Source organism: Sorex araneus, chromosome X (assembly GCF_027595985.1).
Source record: "Sorex araneus isolate mSorAra2 chromosome X, mSorAra2.pri, whole genome shotgun sequence".
Lineage (NCBI taxonomy): Eukaryota > Metazoa > Chordata > Mammalia > Eulipotyphla > Soricidae > Sorex > Sorex araneus.
In genome coordinates, this window is record NC_073313.1 from 192,597,257 (window position 1) to 192,614,218 (window position 16,962).

Below are 16,962 nucleotides of genomic sequence, written 5' to 3' on the forward strand. Positions count from 1 at the left end.
GGGGTTGAGCTAATGAGGGTGAGGGGAACGTTGGGATATCCGTGGTGGTGTACAGGGTTTACTCCTGATTCTGCTCAGGGGTCGCTCCTGATGGTATTACAAAACCATGTGCTTTTGCTAAGGATTGAAATGGTATTCACTTCATGGAAGGAAAAAGTTTTACCTCCTCTACTATCTTTTTAACTCCAAGGCCTGCATCTGTCTCTATTTTTTTTCTTTTTTGGGTCACATCCGGCAATGCACAGGGGTTATTCCTGGCTCTGCACTCAAGAATTACTCCTGTTGGTGCTCAGGGGACCATATGGGATGCTGGGAATCGAACCCGGGTCGACCGTGTGCAAGGCAAACGCCCTACCCACTGTGCTATAGCTCCAGCCCCTCCGCATCTCTTTTGAACTAAAGAGTTCATGTCAAAAAGAAACATAATTGTAAGAACATAATACCAAGGTCAAGGTGTTTGGGAGATCAAGGACATCTGTATTTGTACCTGTGCCTTTCACTATCTAGTTATCTCCAGGCAAGCCAGAGTGTTATCGGCAGAATGGGATTACCAGCCATGGTTAGTGGGCTGCAAGTCACAGAAAGTCTGCTTCTAAATGCTCAAATGATCCAGGGGACAAATGGCAAATATCATTGAGCCCAGAAGACCAGCAGTGGCTTAAATCAATTCTGCTCCTTTGCTGGTTATCTCAGCTATTTCCTCCTCAAGATTTTGGTAGATAAGTGGCTCTAATAGTTTCAAATCTTATAGCATGCTCAAATTAGAAGGGGTAAAGGGAATGACTCTCCTCCATTAACAAATCTAAGGGGGGCTGAGGAAGCAGGAGCAGAGGAGGGGAAAAAGTGAATGGGGGTGGTGATGCTGTTTACATAGAGAGAGGTGATGAGAATTCATTGAGACAAGTGAAAATTCTTAATCTAGCACATAGTACATCTGAGAGTTTATTCAGGGGGAGACTGGAGGAGAATACCATGGATGATGAAACTGGAAATGAGTTTCCTGTCTGGAGCTAATGTTAGCAAGCATACTTCTAAATCACTTAAAATTCTATTCCAGTAACGAAACCACCACCCTCCAAACCCTGGCATTAAGTGCACTGGATGCCTTTAAAAGCTAAGATGCCTTTTAAGATGCCTTTAAACTTCAAAGTAGAAATTAGAACATCATTTCCAGGCTGAAGATACAAGGTGGTTGAGCCTCCATATCCTACCATCCATGTTATCTTAGGTAATTGCTCCACTTTTTAAAAGTGGACTCAACTCATCCTCTGGGTTCCCCCAGATGCCACAGTACCAACGAGCATCATATTCTGTGACAGAGGCAGGAGGGGGTGGTGGTGGCTACTTTCCCACTATCTGTTACAGTAACCACGGGCCACAAGTCCCAATAATGTGTTTGAAATGTGGCCAGGCCAAGTAAGGAGTTAAACATTAAATTTTAGTCTTCATTTTAACTACCCCAAGGGTGGCTAGTTGATCACCCTAGTGGGTGGTGACCACCATCGTTGCTTTCCGAAGGCTCAGATAGAAGTTTCTGCCGCCTCCATGGCTTGCCTTGGCCGCGTGTCAAGAGTGGTGCCCTTGGCTGGCCCTCTGGGAAAGCAGCTGACCATTGAAGGCATCCCAGTCTCCCAGAGGCTGGTGGACACACCTGCTCAGCCAGCGGGGTGGGGGGGGGTGAAGTAACTGACCCCTGGCAGCAGGATAGTCTAGGAGGGGGAAAACGGAATTAACCTGGGCTCCCAGGTCGAAAACACTGCCGCTCCATTTTCTGCAGCAAAGGATTGCTTCATTATCCAGGTCAGCTACGAGTCTGTCTCTGCCCGGTGTGCATGCTAATTGAGTGTGTAAACAAGAACGGCCTGGAAGGGGACGAGGACCAGCCCCTCCTCCTTTCTGGCTGCTGGCCTTGCCCGCCTTCCTGGGGCTGCTGGCTCCGTCTTGGTGTTCTGCTCACTTGGGCATTCTCTGCCCTGGCACATACAGCTTTATGGGGTGGTGGGGATGGGGGGGGGGGTGCAGGAGAATACCTACTCCATCCAGGAGCTGAGCGGACAGCAGAAAGCATCACCCCTTCTGCCATTGTGCCCACACACTCTGGGTGAAGGCGGCCCTTTATTGCCGCGCTGAACTGTTTCCATGGGCGCACACAGCCCCGCTGCTGCAGGCAAAGGCGACAGCCTCGCGGGCCGGCCCCTGTTGTCTCCAAGATGATCAGAGGGTTGCAGTCTTTAATTTGGGGGTGAGAGGCTTTGGACTCGGGGGCCGTCTTGCAGCCGAGGTGGAAAGAGCTTGTTTTTTAGAAGCCCTCCCGCTTCGGAACCAGAGCCCGGAGCTGAGTGCGCCTCTCGGGGCGTTTATCACGGTGTGTGCGCCACCTAGAGGCCGCCGCCTGAAGTCCACTGCCACCCACGTCCAGGCGCAACCTGTCGCTTCTTTCTCCTGTGTTGCATTTCCCCCCCCTCACATTCAACAAAAGACCGGGGAGAGGGGAAAAACAAACAAATAAACAAACTTGTCTTTGCTGAGTAGATTTCATCTTTCCTCTCCTTACAATCGCAAGATTCTTACGGCAGAGGAGATGAGACTTCTGCCTCTGCCCTCCACCCTGCCCCGGCTCTGTGAAGCCTGCAGCCGTCTGAGCAGTTTCAGGCCAGGTCCTACTTCCTGGACTCAGATGCGCTGCAGAGAAGACCCGTGCAGGGCACCTTCCCCCTGCACACCCTCTCGGCAGGAGCAAGAGCACCCAGGGATGGGCACCGTGGGGTGCTACCAAATGGGTTTTGGTGTGATTGGTGTTTGTTGCGGTAAAACATACGTGGAGATGAATCATTTTAACCTTTCCTTCACGATTTTCCCCCTACCCTTTCCATTGTTGCCACTGTTATCGGTGTTAGCGTTGGAGCCACTGGCGCCCGCTGGTTATAGTGTGCAGGGGGGGAGGGGAGAGGGGGGGAGGGGAGCGGTCACCAAGCTGCACACACTCATGCTTGCCAGGGGGTGCAGCCCTGGCCACAGTGTTCCCACATCTTTTCCTACTCACAGTACCCACTGGGGGCACATTTTTAAGTTGGGGCTTTTAAATCACATACACTTGCTTCTGAGCCAGACCGCACACATTGTTGCAATGCCAAACAGCAGAAATATGTAGACGGTGTTCCACCTGCAATGGGGGCTCAGGGCTTGCCAGGAAGCATTTTAAGCCTTTTTTTTTTTTTTGCAGGGGCCTTCCCAACTGTGCTCAGGGCTGTACCCAGTGATACTCGGGGGCAGCATGATGCTGTGAAAGCGACCAAACTTGAGTTCTCCTGGATGCAAAGCATGCTCAAACTCCACCCGTTTGAGCTGTCTGCCCCGCCCCGGTGCCTTTGTTTTTAACCATCTGTAGATGAACAGTTCAGTGGCATCAGAACATGCATGGGGCACTTTACCACCACACCCTCCATTTCCAATCCTTTTCAGTGTTCTCAGCAACACCCCCCTCACATTCCCAGTTCCTGATCGAAGGCCCCAATTCCTCCTTCCCCAGCTCCTGCTCAGCCTCTGCCCAGTTCCAGTCCGATTCAGCCTCTGCGCCTGGGTGGTGGAATCATCCAGATTTTGTCCCTTTGTGTCTGGATTAGTCGAGTATTTCTAGTCGTGGCTAATCTCCTTGGTTTGCAGAGACCCTGACACTCTGTTCTGGTTTGTTTTCTCTGGAGTAGGGGTAAGGAAGAAGTCAGCTGAATGGACTCCAGCCTTGCTCTTGAGCCTCTGCAAAGCAAGGCTGTGCTCTCTGGCCGGGCGTGCCGCTGACAGGGGCCGCTGTGTGGGGAGAGGAAGAGCCGAGCCACGCTCCGACCTCTCCAAACAAACAAGGAAGGGAAGGGCCCATTGTGCAGGCCTCTGCTGATGTTTCCTGGCCCCGTGTTAAAGGATTGCTCTGTGGAATGTGAGCCTCGGGGCCCCGCCTGCTGTGTGTGATGAGAGGCTCTGCCCCCGGGGCTGGGCACGCAGACCAGAGGGAGCGTGGAGTGCCTGGCTCTGTTGGGGCGTGTGCGGGGGTGCTTCTTGGGATGTGTGGGGGTGAGCAGGAGTCTTAGCGGAGGGTGCACGCTCTTCTTCCTTCTTTGGAGAGGGGATTGCATCCTTTACGCTCATCTTACCGTCTGTGCTCTTGTAGAAAGTGCTGGTACTCTACGTGTGGGTTTTGGTTATTTCTGTATTAGAAAACCGTAATTCTGAAAATGCCACTTCCCGTGGAGAAGGGGATTGGAGCACTGGAGTGAGTCATCGTAATAGTAACAACTAACATTTATATAGCATTTAATGGTTTGTAAAGCACTTTTCAGACATGATCTCATTTCTCATCCCCGGGAACATACGGAGGTAGAGAGAGTTTCTAAGTGGCGCCAAGAAGGGATGCATCATTTACTGGTTTCATCTCAGATCCGCACCCGGTCTTCACACTTAAGAGACCTGCTCGGCTGAAAAGGGTTCAACAGGGAGGTCCCCCAGGGACAGACTGAGCGGGGTGAGCTGGGAGAGCGGGTCCGACTGGCAACTGTGGCAAACTCAAGACGTGACCAACTCAGACTCCTAATGCTCTTCCCAAGGCCAAGGTTTCTTTTTCTTTGGGGGGGAGGGGTTCTCCCAAGTAGTGCTCCTGGCCCACCAGGAGGGGTGGTCAGTGCTCGGCCTGGGTGTTGTAAAGTCCCCAGCAGTGCTCAGGGGCCTCCAGATGTCACAGATGCAAGGCTTGTGCCCTCAACTCCAGCTCTGTCTCCTCAGCCCCAGGGCAAGGCCTCAGTCCGTACACAAGGAAACCTTGGGTTAAAGAACATTAACTTACTTGCTCTGAGGATGTCTCAGAGTTTTAAATGTGTTTGTATCCAGTGTTGGCATACTCTCAACCAAAGCAGGTTCCTCAAGTGCGTGAGCATGACAGGCAGTCGTGTTACTTAGGATACCCTTTGGGAAGTGCAGAGCAGAAAGCATGGTGCTTGGGCAAGGGAAAGCCAGAAAAGTGAGGACAGCTCGAGGCAGAGTGACATGAAGGCAGAAAGTCCTCTGGCTCCGGAAGACCCTTCCTGAGCAAGTGTGGAAGCAGGAGGTCCCACTGCAGAACACGTCACAAGAGGGGCTCGAGTTGTATATGGTACTGCAGGAAGGGCATTTGCCTTGCTTATAGTGGTCCCGGGTTCAGTTCCTGGCATCCCAGATGGTGCCCTGAGCCCACCAAGTGTGTCCCTGAGCGCAGAGCCGGGAGTAAACCCTGAACAGCACCGAATGTGCTTCCCAAACAAAAGACAAAAAAAAGAGTATGTCATGGGAAATGGAGAAGTGGGTGTGGGTGGCCGCATCTGCCCTGCCCTCTCCACCAGGTGGGCAGCAGTGGACTCGGGGAATCCGTCTCCTTTCCAGTTCGTGGGAGTTTTAAGATGGGCAACTGCTTTCCATGAATATCCAAGGAAATGATCTCACCCGCACTGGGCAGCGCACTTGAAAGGAGGCTTAGAACCTTGAGATGCGGCTCTGTGAACTGCGTGTTTGTGTGAACTATGTTCCCGTTTTATCACGTGCACTCTTGCCCATGTTGGACCTTAAATAGGAGTGTAGTGATAGCTGCCAATTTGAGGGCTTTGTCCTGTACCCCCTGCATTTATTTATTTGATGCTCAAGGCAGGTCTTCAGGAGAAATTTCAGGAGTTTTCTCATTTTGTACAAAATGTGTCTTGAAAATGTTGGGTGTCTTGTTAACTATGTAAGCGAGTATTTGATAGAGCCCAGATGTTAACCCATAAATAAAATCTTAGCGCCCCATGCTTGGCCATGAGATTTTTCTTATATGTAGAAAAGATGGTTGGGTTTTCCACTTTCTTATTTATTCTATCTACAATCCCAGAAGAATTCCATTTATTCCAATTCCAGAAAAACTCTTTTGAATTTTTTTCCCCCAAGAAGCAAAACCTCTATTCCTAGAAGCCAACCACCCCGACCCACCCCTTGCAACCTGATATTCCATGATTTAGAAGCAAACACATGCCTCTGTTGCTTTCAGGAAAGCTCCTGACAAGGCCACGCTCCTGCAGAACTCACCTACTGACCCTTGTTGGCTTACTCTTGCCTCGAGCTAGTCACGACAGGCTTCTTGTCCTTGAAGGGGTGTACCCACCTGCTAATGATAGTAAAGCAGTGGCATGGAAGTCCCAATCAGGCCTGGAATCCGTACGATCACTATGAGCTTCATGTCACCACTACATGCACGGGCCCTTATTGTAGGAAAGCCACTGTTAGCTGGGCTTTCCAATGATGAAAGGTAAAACCATCTTGGGGGGGGGGGGTTGGGGTTTTTTGTTTTGTTTTGTTTTGGTTTTTTTTTGTTTGTTTTTTGGGTCATACCCGGTGATGCACAGGGGTTACTCCTGGCTCATGCACTCAGGAATTACTCCTGGCGGTGCTCTGGGGACCATATGGGATGCTGGGAATCGAACCCCGGCCGGCCGCATGCAAGGCAAATGCCCTACCCGCTGTGCTATTGCTCCAGCCCAAAACCATCTTAACAGATACCCCCCCTCCCCCGATATATTGCCAAGGGTGCTTCCTGCTCTTAATTTCTAAGGGTTGGGCCCAGCAACCAATGACTTCCTCTGTCGCCCTGTTTCCCTCCCACACTCAGCCCCGAGGGTAGACCATTCCTGAGTCCCAGTGACCTTTTTCCATACACACCCAACATCTGTCTTTATAGAGCAGCTAACTTTGTGGCCATGCAGCTGGGCCCTGTATTTTTCTCAACCCCAAACGCTGGAAGAATGTTTTATGCTAGTGACAGGAGCAGCCTGGTTTAATGTAAAAAGCACTGGCCTGGGAAGGGAATGAGGGGTGACTGTGCCCTTTGTGGTATTGTAAGGGGAGAATCAGTAGGTGAACTCTAACTTTTTTTCTCATTTAAAAAATATTTTTGGTTGAATCACCATGAGATACCCAGTTATAAAGTTGTTTATGATTGTGTTTTAGTCATACAAGTTTCCAACACATACAAGTTCCCTTGATCTGTGTCTGTTTCCCATCACCAATGTCTTCAGTTTCCCTTCTGTCACCACCTCCCCAGCCTGCCTCTATGGTAGATACATCTCTCTGTCTCTCTCTGTGTGTCTCTGACTCTGTCTCTCTCCCTGTCTGTCTCTCTCCCTCTCCGTCGCTCCCTCTCCCCCTTTTAGGTTCAGTGGTTTGCAGTGTTAGTGAAATGTTATCATGTATAGTACTTTACCTCCTTTTAGCACTCAGTTTCTGTCCAGAGTGATCATTTCCAAATATCTTTGGGTCAACTCTTTCTTGGCATGAGCCTGAGACCCCCTGACTTGGCTAATAATGACTTTGCCATTTTATTGAAAGCAGATGGCATTTTAATGAACTGGGACTATTATCTATTTTCCTTAAGCAACATCCACTGAGATCTCTTGTGCCCTCTCCCAGGGTCTCAGAGAAGGTACATTTGCAAAATTCCCACTTAAGCCCTTGCGTTGTGATCCCATCAACCGCCCCGCATCCAGAGACTTAAAAGCAAGCTCCCGGAAGAGAGCGACGCAGAGAGTCTTGCCCGTGCGCCTGGCTGTTTTCTCCAGGGCCCCTTAGAGGGGATGGGCTCCAGCTTCTCTCCCTAGCCAAGCAGAGCTCCCGGTGGCCGAGAACCTCCGGAGCCTAGCCACAGCCATACACAAGGCCCCTCTCCACATGTTCGGATGAGCCTCACTCATGAAGGTACTGGCAGAGGAACCCAGGTGTGTGGGATCTGGGTCTGAGACCTCCAAGGCTGCTCAGAACGGGACTGGGCTTCCTCCGCCCAGATTACCCATTTCCCAGTAGCTATGCAGTCACACCCAGGGACTGCCCCCCCCTTTCCCCACCCCCAGCACCGTGTAATCCCATCCACGGCCAACATCCAGAGACTTAAAAGCTAGCTCCCGGCCACGCGATATCTGATAGCCTACTTCTCCCTCTGGGAGAACCTGGCAAACTACCGGGAGTTTCCCGCCCACATGGGAGAGCCTTGCAAGGTCCCCATGGTGTATTAATATGCCAAAACCAGTAACAAGCTGGGTCTCATTCCCCTGACCCTGGAAGAGCCTCCGATGCAGCATCATTGGGAAGGACGAGTAGAGAGAGGCTTCCAAAATCTAGGACAAATGGAGATGTTACCTGAGACCACTAGAGAAATTCGATGATCAATGGGATGGTGATGATGAAGATGACCCTTGCCTTCCGAAACCATGCTGCTTTGCTTGCTTGTTCTTCCCCCCAAAAGTAGAAACCCTGGACTTCGTTTTCCCGAAAGTAAGGGAGGCATGATGGACTTGTTCTACCACAACAGTTTTCATTTTTTTGCCCTGAAGGAAACAGACACACACACACAAACACATCCAAATGAACCATTTTCATTTTTTAGAAAGATTAATTCCTTTTATTCATTTTGCTTTCGGAGCCTCACCTGACTGTACTCAGGGCTTACTACCTACCTGTGTTTAGGAGTGAGTTCACTCTGGCGGTGCTCAGGAAGCCACATGTAGTACCAGGGATGGAACCAGAATCTGCCACATCAAGGCAGATGCCCTATCCACTGGACTATCTCTCAGGTCTCAAAATGGATACAGTAAATATTTGGGGCACTAAGATTAATTGGATTGTAAAGTCAAAACAGAACACACTCCTTGGGTGGCTGGCAGTAATTTTTCCTTCCAGTGAAGGTACTCATTATAACTTTTTACATGTAGCAATTACTCATGCATTTATTTTCTACTCCCCACCCCCCGTATTTGTGCTGAATTTAATAAAAGAGGCTAAAATAGGGACTGTCTCCTGTTCATGTTCATCTGCAAGGAGCGACAGGATTCTTTGCTAAAATCAGAGTTGGGGAAGGGACATACCCAGCGCAGTGCTTGGGGGCTCGGAAGTGCTGACAAGTGAAGCCTGGACCCCACGTGCATAAGGCTCATCCTCAACCACATGAGCTGCATCTGCAGTCCTGCTCACAGGACACTTTCCTCCTGTCACTGAGGAAACGTTGCTGATCCAAGACCAGAGGAACGCCATTTCTACAGAAGACATGACAGTAATAATTATCCACCTTTCCTGAAGATATACTCTAGCTAGTTGCAAAGGACCATTACATGTATATCCTCTTCTAATCCTTCAGCACGCCAGAGCACCTGTATTTGCATTATCTACCTTCTACAAGTGAGGAAACTGAAGAATAGAGAAGTTGGGTAGCCCGGGCAGACCTAAGCAAACTGGGAGAGGAGAGCGGGAGAGCGCAAGACTGTCCCTCCATCTGAGGGAAACAGGAAGGGTCTCCCGGAACAAAGCTCCGGTGACAGTTGAGTCATTGCTGTGTCCGGGTGAACCAGAGACCCTTGTCAGGGTAGAAGAGGTTTGGCTGCCAGCCCCCAGTGAGGCTAAGGATTGAGCGAACTTCCTAAGGCAGGAGGTAGAATTCATGCTCATCTCTCAAGGGGCGGGGAAAAAATCCATGACAGCCTCAGAATGCTTTGAAGGAAAATAACATTTACGTTTCTTTATATCGGACCACAAACCTCCTTGGACTTTCCATCCCTCCCGACCATGTTTAATTCCATCAGTCACCCGGAGACAGTGCTGTGGTCTGAGCAGGGAAGGATTTGTGTGCGCCGCTGTAATCCCCTGAAAGTGTCCCCGGCGCCTCAGCAGCTGCCTGGGAATTGTCTCTTGGGCTCAGGAGGATGTGCTTTGGCAGAGGCCACCCAGCTTGCCAGGGGAGTCTTTGTCCCTCATTTGTAGGATGAGCAGGAGACGTGTGCATGGATTTACAGACTAAGAGGTGGAAGGGAGGTGGAACGTGATGGGGACAGAAGAGAGGGAGGTTGTGCTATAGCTGGTGATGGGGTCCAGGACCTTCAAAATGACCATCATGTATCTGACTTTCACTCACATGCCTGATTAACTCAAGAAATATTCATTAAGCATGGACTGAGAGCATTTGTTTTCGGCATTAGGGATCGGCAGGTGTTGGAGTTCCTGCTGGCAAAGCTCCGAAACCAACTGGACCAGTTGAACTGCAAGAATGCTCCCAGGAACCTGGACGGGGGTGGCAGAGTGACACCAGGGGGTCTGACAATCCCCAGAGATTAGTATAGATTAATGATTGGCAATTACCAGTGGCTGGATTGGAATGTGGAACATGGACACCTATGGAATCTAGACAAATAACTGATTGACAATAGTGATAGTGGGACATGGAATGCTGACACCTATGGAATCTAGACAAATAATGTTGTTTCTGCTAAAGTCAGTCATCCCCCATGTAACCACTAACTTTATCTTCCACCTCCCGCTCACCACCTGCCCTCATCCCAAATGTATTGCCTTTCATTTGCTCCAATCTAATCACGGTTCATCCTGAATAAAATTGTCTATAGTTCGCGTCTATCAACCGAGCCATAGATTGCATCAGAATCGACTCCATGTACCTGGGTCACTGGATACTGCCTGTCAGTACCAGGCAGTGAGTATTGTGGAATATGAGTCCTCATGGACTTATATTTGGGAGAGGCAGGAACTTACACTCTATTGTCTGCATCTCACAGTCTTGCTGCCTTCCGTGGCTGTATTGATTTCACATCCACATTTTCTGTCACCACACCCAGAGGGTTGGGGATGACTCCCTGCTCAGTGCTTGGGGACCACATGCTCCCCAGGATCAAACCCAGGACACATGGCATGCAAAGTGTGTGCTCAGCCCATTGAATTCTCTTTCTAGGCCCTACACCCGCCTGTGCTCCACTGCTGTAGAATAGTATCCCTCCAGGGATACTAAGATCTTCCTAACCCACTCAGCACCCTCTCTCCCTTTCCACAGTGACCTTCCCTCTGATATCCACATCATAACCTTCTTGACCCCTGGGCTTCAAGCATATCCTCATTCCACTCTTGCCAGATTTGTTTGGAAAATTCCTGTTTGATGCCCCAGATCTCAAAGAGCACCTCTTCCAAGAAATCCTTCCTGACCACTGATTATGGGTTACTTCTCATAATCAGTTCTTCTCTGGCCGAAAGTTTTATACATTTCAGGGCTGGAGCGATAGCACAGCAGGTAGGACGTTTGCCTTGCATGCGGCCAACCCAGGTTCGAATCCCAGCATCCCATATGGTCCCCTGAGCACTGCCAGGAATAATTCCTGAGTGTAGAACCAGGAGTAACCCCTGTGCATCACTGGGTGTGACCCAAAAAGCAAAAAAAAAAGTTTTATGCATTTTATTTTTAATGCCTGTTGGCTGGTCCATAATCTCTCCTCTGAGAGCCTCAGGAAGAGCATGTTAGTAAGTAACTATCATATGCTCAACACCAACCAGAATTTGCTCTCAGTTGCCAACCAAAAGTTATTTGTTCCTCTTTTTGTGCTAGGTCTTGTTTTGGTACAAGAACTCCAAAAGACTAAACTAAATTATGATTGTTCTGTCCTAATCATGGAAACCCATCCATCTTGCCAGGAACTGACTCAAGGTCAGGCGTGATGAAAGTTCAGGGTTGGAAATTGGGAGGACTTCTGGGAAACCAGCCCAGAAAGATTCTAAAGAGTTATGTCCAAAGCAAGGACTTGCCTGTTTCTAGGTGAGGGAAAAAGGGTTTCCTACAGCACAGAAGAGGTGTGGGGACAGAAGTCACCTTGTAGAGGATGGTAGAGCTGAAGTACAGAAGTCAGATCTGAGTTTGTGATAACTCAGATTATCACAAATAAGTGAGTTTGCTAACACTATGCATCACCAGAGCTCTAGAACTACCAAAGAACCTTTTGACTTCTTCTTCTTCTTCTTTCTTTCTTTTTTCTTTTTTCTTTTTTTTTTTTTTTTGCTTATTGGGTCACACCCATTGATGCACAGGGGTTACTCCTGGCTTGGCTTTGCACACAGGAATTATTCCTGGTGGTTCTAGGGGGACCATAAGGGGACCATACAGGACCATATGGGATGCTGGGAATTGAATCCAGGTCAGCCGCATGCAAGGCATGTGCCCTACCCGCTGTACTATTGTTTCAATTGTTTCAGCCCCCCTCCCCCCTTGACTTCTTGTAATAAAGAAGTCATTATTGTTTACTGCCATGTAGGTGTGGTTTTCTGTTATTTGCAACTGAAAGCAACCTGGCTCATATAGGTACACAGCAAATATCTTGGGATGAATGGTGGTGCCCCCAAATTAAACTTCCTAAAGAAGAAAGAGAACTAGGAAGTTGTCTCTCCAAATCCAGACAGGCTTATAAGCACAATTTTGCCCACATGAGAGATGAGAACCTAGAAGCTCAGAAGTTTACACACATGTTCTCCTCTCTAGGTCATAATTAGTAAATGTTGAGACAGAGAGATGTGATTATTGCTTTACAAAGACTCAGTTCAACATCCTAGTTCAGACCTTTCATTTAGGCTCAGAGACATAGTACAGGGCTCACAGAACTTGCCTTGCATGCAGCCGACCCCAGTACCCCAGATGGTCCCACCACCACCGGCAAGCATTGTCCCTGAGTGCAGGGCCAAAAGTAAGCTCTGAACACCACTGGGCATGTCCATCCCCCTTGGAAAAAAAAAACCCAGGCTTTTCAATTATAGTACAAGATTTCCTTATAGTACAAAATTGTATGCTTTGCCCAAGCTCCTCCCACCATTTCTACTTTCCATTTAAAGTTTTGCTTGCTAATTTAGAAGTTAAACATTATAATTTGGATCTTATCCTGGTCACTCCTACCTTTTTTTTGTTTGTTTTGGGCCACACTTGGCTGGTGCTCAGGGCTTAATTCTGGCTCTGTGCGCAGAGATCAGTCCTGAGGGGGGCTCAGGGGACCGTATCGGGTGCTGTGGGTGGAATCCGAGTTGTCTGTGTGCAAGGCAAGCGTCTTCCCTGCTGTACTCCCTCTCCCGTCTGACTTCTTCCGCTGGACCCACACTTGTGTGTATTTACCCGGGGACCTTCTTTCTCTGTCCCATCACTGTCTGTTTCCCTGTGGACCCACTGTGGTCAGTCACTCTTCTGGGAGCTGGACCCAAGGAGTTTCCGAAATGTCTGTGTCCTAGAGCCATCATCCCCGTGTGCCTTGGTGTCCAGAAGCCCTTTCCTGCCTCCCACCAAGTTATCACTGGAGCTCTGCCAAGCAGCCCACACTAGTACCATGTTGGCAGGAGGCCTGGGTGTGGGGAATGAGTCCCAGATCCTCTGACTCCAGGACGCATTATTTCACACTACCGTGACGCCAGCAGAGACACATGTAGCCTGTCAATTTATCCCCGCAGTCATCTGAGAAAGAGCCAGCCTCCTCTGGGGGCTGCTTTCTGCAGCCCCTTCCTCCTTTCCTGGGTGGGAGTAAGCGAGAGGAACAAAGAAGGCAGTCTTTCTCCCCTCGCCAGAATATCTGCTTCTCGCAGCCAGCATTTCACAGATGAGTGCTGTAGAAAATGCCTTCGCATATCCCGGGGATTACAAGTTCTTGCCTCCTGTTTCTGTGAGAAAACAAACAAACAAACAAACAAACAAAAACTGTCCTTTCTGCAGCACTGCCTGGGGAATTGGCCGTGGGCTGGAAATCACGTGCCCTCTAGTGGCCATGTGCAGGAAGTGCTAGACAGATGGGTACTTGCACAGAAAACCCGCCGCAGACAGCGTGGGAGACAGACAGAATGCCTCCGAACGGTTCAAATAATTAACTTTATGATGGAAAGCCACTTGTTTTAGAATTTTATGGAGAATGTAAAATACAGGGCCAGATAGGTAGCCCAGCAAGTTGAGCTCCTGCTGCGGTTCCCCCAGCCCTGCCTAGAGGGAACATTTGAGCACAGAGCCAGGAGTAGCCCTCAGCACTATCAGTTGTGGTCCCTTAATCAAATAAATAAATAGATACAATGACAAATGCATTCTTAGGTGTTAAAATGAATCTCCCTTGCCCACAAAGCGCGGTTGGTTTGATTGGAGTTGCCTTAAATGAGTCTCTCAGCACTGCCCTCCTCAGACTCCAATGGTTTTATGAGTTGGGCTAACTCTACTCCCAGAATCCTTCCTGGGATGGGAGTGGGAGAGACTGTTTTCCTTCCTTCCTCTCTTCCTCTCTTTCTTTCTTTCTTTCTTTCTTTCTTTCTTTCTTTCTTTCTTTCTTTCTTTCTTTCTTTCTTTCTTTCTTTCTTTCTTTCTTTCTTTCTTTCTTTCTTTCTCTCTCTCTCTCTCTTTTTTTCTTAGTTTTGGTTTGGTTTGGTTGGGTTGGGTTGGGGGCCCACACCTGGCAATGCTCAGGACTTACTCCTGGCTCTGCATTCAGAAGTCACTCCCGGAGGGAGGGTTGTGGAACCACATATGGGATGCTGGGGATTGAACGTGAGTTGACCACATGCAAATGCCCTAGGCACTGTACTATTGCTCCTTCCTGAAGGCTGTTTCTTACTGGAAAATATTTAGTATGAGCAGTCCTGTGAAAGGAGAGATGAAGTGGTTGGATGAAAAGGTTGGAAGCTCAGGTGAGACCAGGCTGCCCACCCCTCAGTAGGTGAGCTCCCCCACACCCCAGTGCCACACTCCTCTCCCCCACCAAGCCTACAGCTGAGTCTTCGCTGAGCCCTGGTGGTGAGGGGACTGTGGAGGCATCACCCAGAGGAGCTGTGCTCTGCTTAGCAGTTGGTGCAGAAGTTAAAAGGGGAACTGGAAGACAGGAGGTCTGTGGGAGAAACGTGTTCTCTGGTTATCAGGAAAATGCAAATCAAATAAGCAATGAGATATCTATCCTCTTATGCCTGTGAGAATGGCATAAATAAAAAAAAAACAGAAATAATCAGTGAGAGTGTGGATATGGTGAAAAGGGAACACTTTGTTACTGTGGGTGGGAATGTTGTCTGGTTCAGCCTCTGCGGAAAACACTATAATGATTTCTCATAAAAGTAAGAGTAGAACTTCCATATAATCTCATGATTCATGTCTTGGTATCTATCCCCCCAACACAAAAACTGTAGCACTGTAGCACTGTAGTACTGCCGTCCTGTTGTTCATCTATTTACTCGAGTTGGCACCAGTAATGTCTCCATTGTGAGTCTTGTGGTTACTGTTTTTGGCATATCGAATATGACACGGGGAGCTTGCCAGGCTCTGCCGTGCGGGTGGGATACTCTCGGTAGCTTGCTAGGCTCTCTGAGAGGGACAGAGGAATCGAACCTGGGTCAGCGCGTGCAAGGCAACTGCCCTAACCACTGTGCTATTGCTCCAGTCCAAAAACATTAGTGCAAATACACACACACACACCTATGTTCATTGCAGTACTTTATGTAACAGCCAGAATATGAAAACAATCAAATATATGAATGGTTTTAGAGGTGGAATACTATGCAGCCCAAGAAAAGATACTGTGAAAATTGCTGGAACTGGAGGTGGAACTGGTGGTTTTCATGCTGAGTGAAGTAAGTCAGAGGCAGGACAAGTACCAGGTGCTCTCAATCATCTTCCAAAAATAGTGAGACAAAACAAGGGAAAGATAGTATCAAACGATGACAAAACTTTGACCTAGGATTACCATGCTGATTTCCAGTCTCTGAAATGGGGATGGGAGAGTGAATAATGAAAACTAGAGGTAGCATCAGGACAAAACCAACAGTCATGGGCACTTAGTGGTGGGGGTGCAGTAACTTTGTGCATCATAACATACACTCTGGCTCTAATGTAACCATCTAACCCAAACTATTATACAATTAACAAAGTTAAAATTTGCTAGGGGCTAGAGAGATAGTACAGGGGTGGTGGCATTTGCTTTGAATCCCACTGACTCCAGGTCAAAGCCCTAGCACAATTTATGGCACAGAACCAGAACTAGCTCTGGAGCACTGCTGGATGTGGCCCAAGTCTCTCAAAAAATGTTTAAAAGGCAGGTGAGCAAAGCAGTGGGGGAGCCTATGGGAGCCTAAGGAAGTGAACCCCAGGAGCCTGTGATGACATGGGAAAAGATTAGACCATTAATTATCTGAGTTTAAGTGGATCTCTTTGGGGAAAGGGACTCCTACCTGGGAAGTGCAACTGAGCAAGGACTTACCTCCCGCACCAAGTGCTCAAAAGTCAATAAAACCAAGAGATTGACTTTTGTTTGTTTGTTTGTTTGTTTGTTTGGCCACGACAGCCAGCGGTGCTCAGGGCTTTCTCCCGGCTCTAGCATTCAGAGGTCATACTCTGCAGGACATGAAGGACCAAAGGAGGTTTGGGGCATAGGACATGTAAGGCACACACCCTACCAGCTGTACTATCATTCCACCCAGCACTGACTTTTGATAAAAAGAAAACTATAATACTACCTGGGTACAGGAAATGAAGCTCAAATATGTCTCCCAATTTGGACACCAGGGATTTTTCATTAAAATGTTAAGGGGCAACACAAATAGGGAAAGGGATTATTTGGACAAAGTAGGTGAGTTTTCTAAGGGGATAAGAAAAAGTATGGGCAAATATACGGAAAGGATGGTTGGAAGAAGCTTGTGGGCTTTGAATCATTCCATATAAAATAAATTCATCAAATCCATGATGGAATAGGATTGTATAATCAGATTTCCAGCTTCTGAGTTCTTGCTTTTTTTTGGGTATTTATTCTTTTTATTTAATACATATATATACAAATCTAATTATATAAAAGAATTATCTAATTATATAAAAGAAGCCATGTATTTCTTGTCAATAAGGTTTTCACATTGCTCAAAATTTTCATATTGCAGACAGTTTGTATTGCTTAGGATGATCTTGTTTCCTCATGCATAAGAATTTATATGAACTTAACCCTTTTACTACAAAGTTGAATGATTTAATATACTTTCTAGAAGTTACCATTTCTTTACTAATGCAGGGTGCCATGTTCCGTCTCTACATTTTTTTTTAACTACTGAAGCACAATATCTAAGCAACACATTTTATTTTTTTGAGACAAGATTGGTGTACCATACACATTGTCA

General features: G+C 48.1%; 1 protein-coding gene across 1 annotated transcript in view; it reads left to right on the plus strand.

The window, feature by feature from the left end:
- Positions 1–1,682: 1,682 nt before the first annotated feature.
- The window catches only part of DAPL1 (death associated protein like 1), a 95,731-nt gene continuing 80,451 nt past the window's right edge, over positions 1,683–16,962 (plus strand). The window contains exon 1 of the mRNA XM_055122944.1: positions 1,683–1,800. The gene's annotated coding sequence lies outside the window, so the exon portion shown is untranslated. The remainder of the gene's footprint in view (positions 1,801–16,962) is intronic.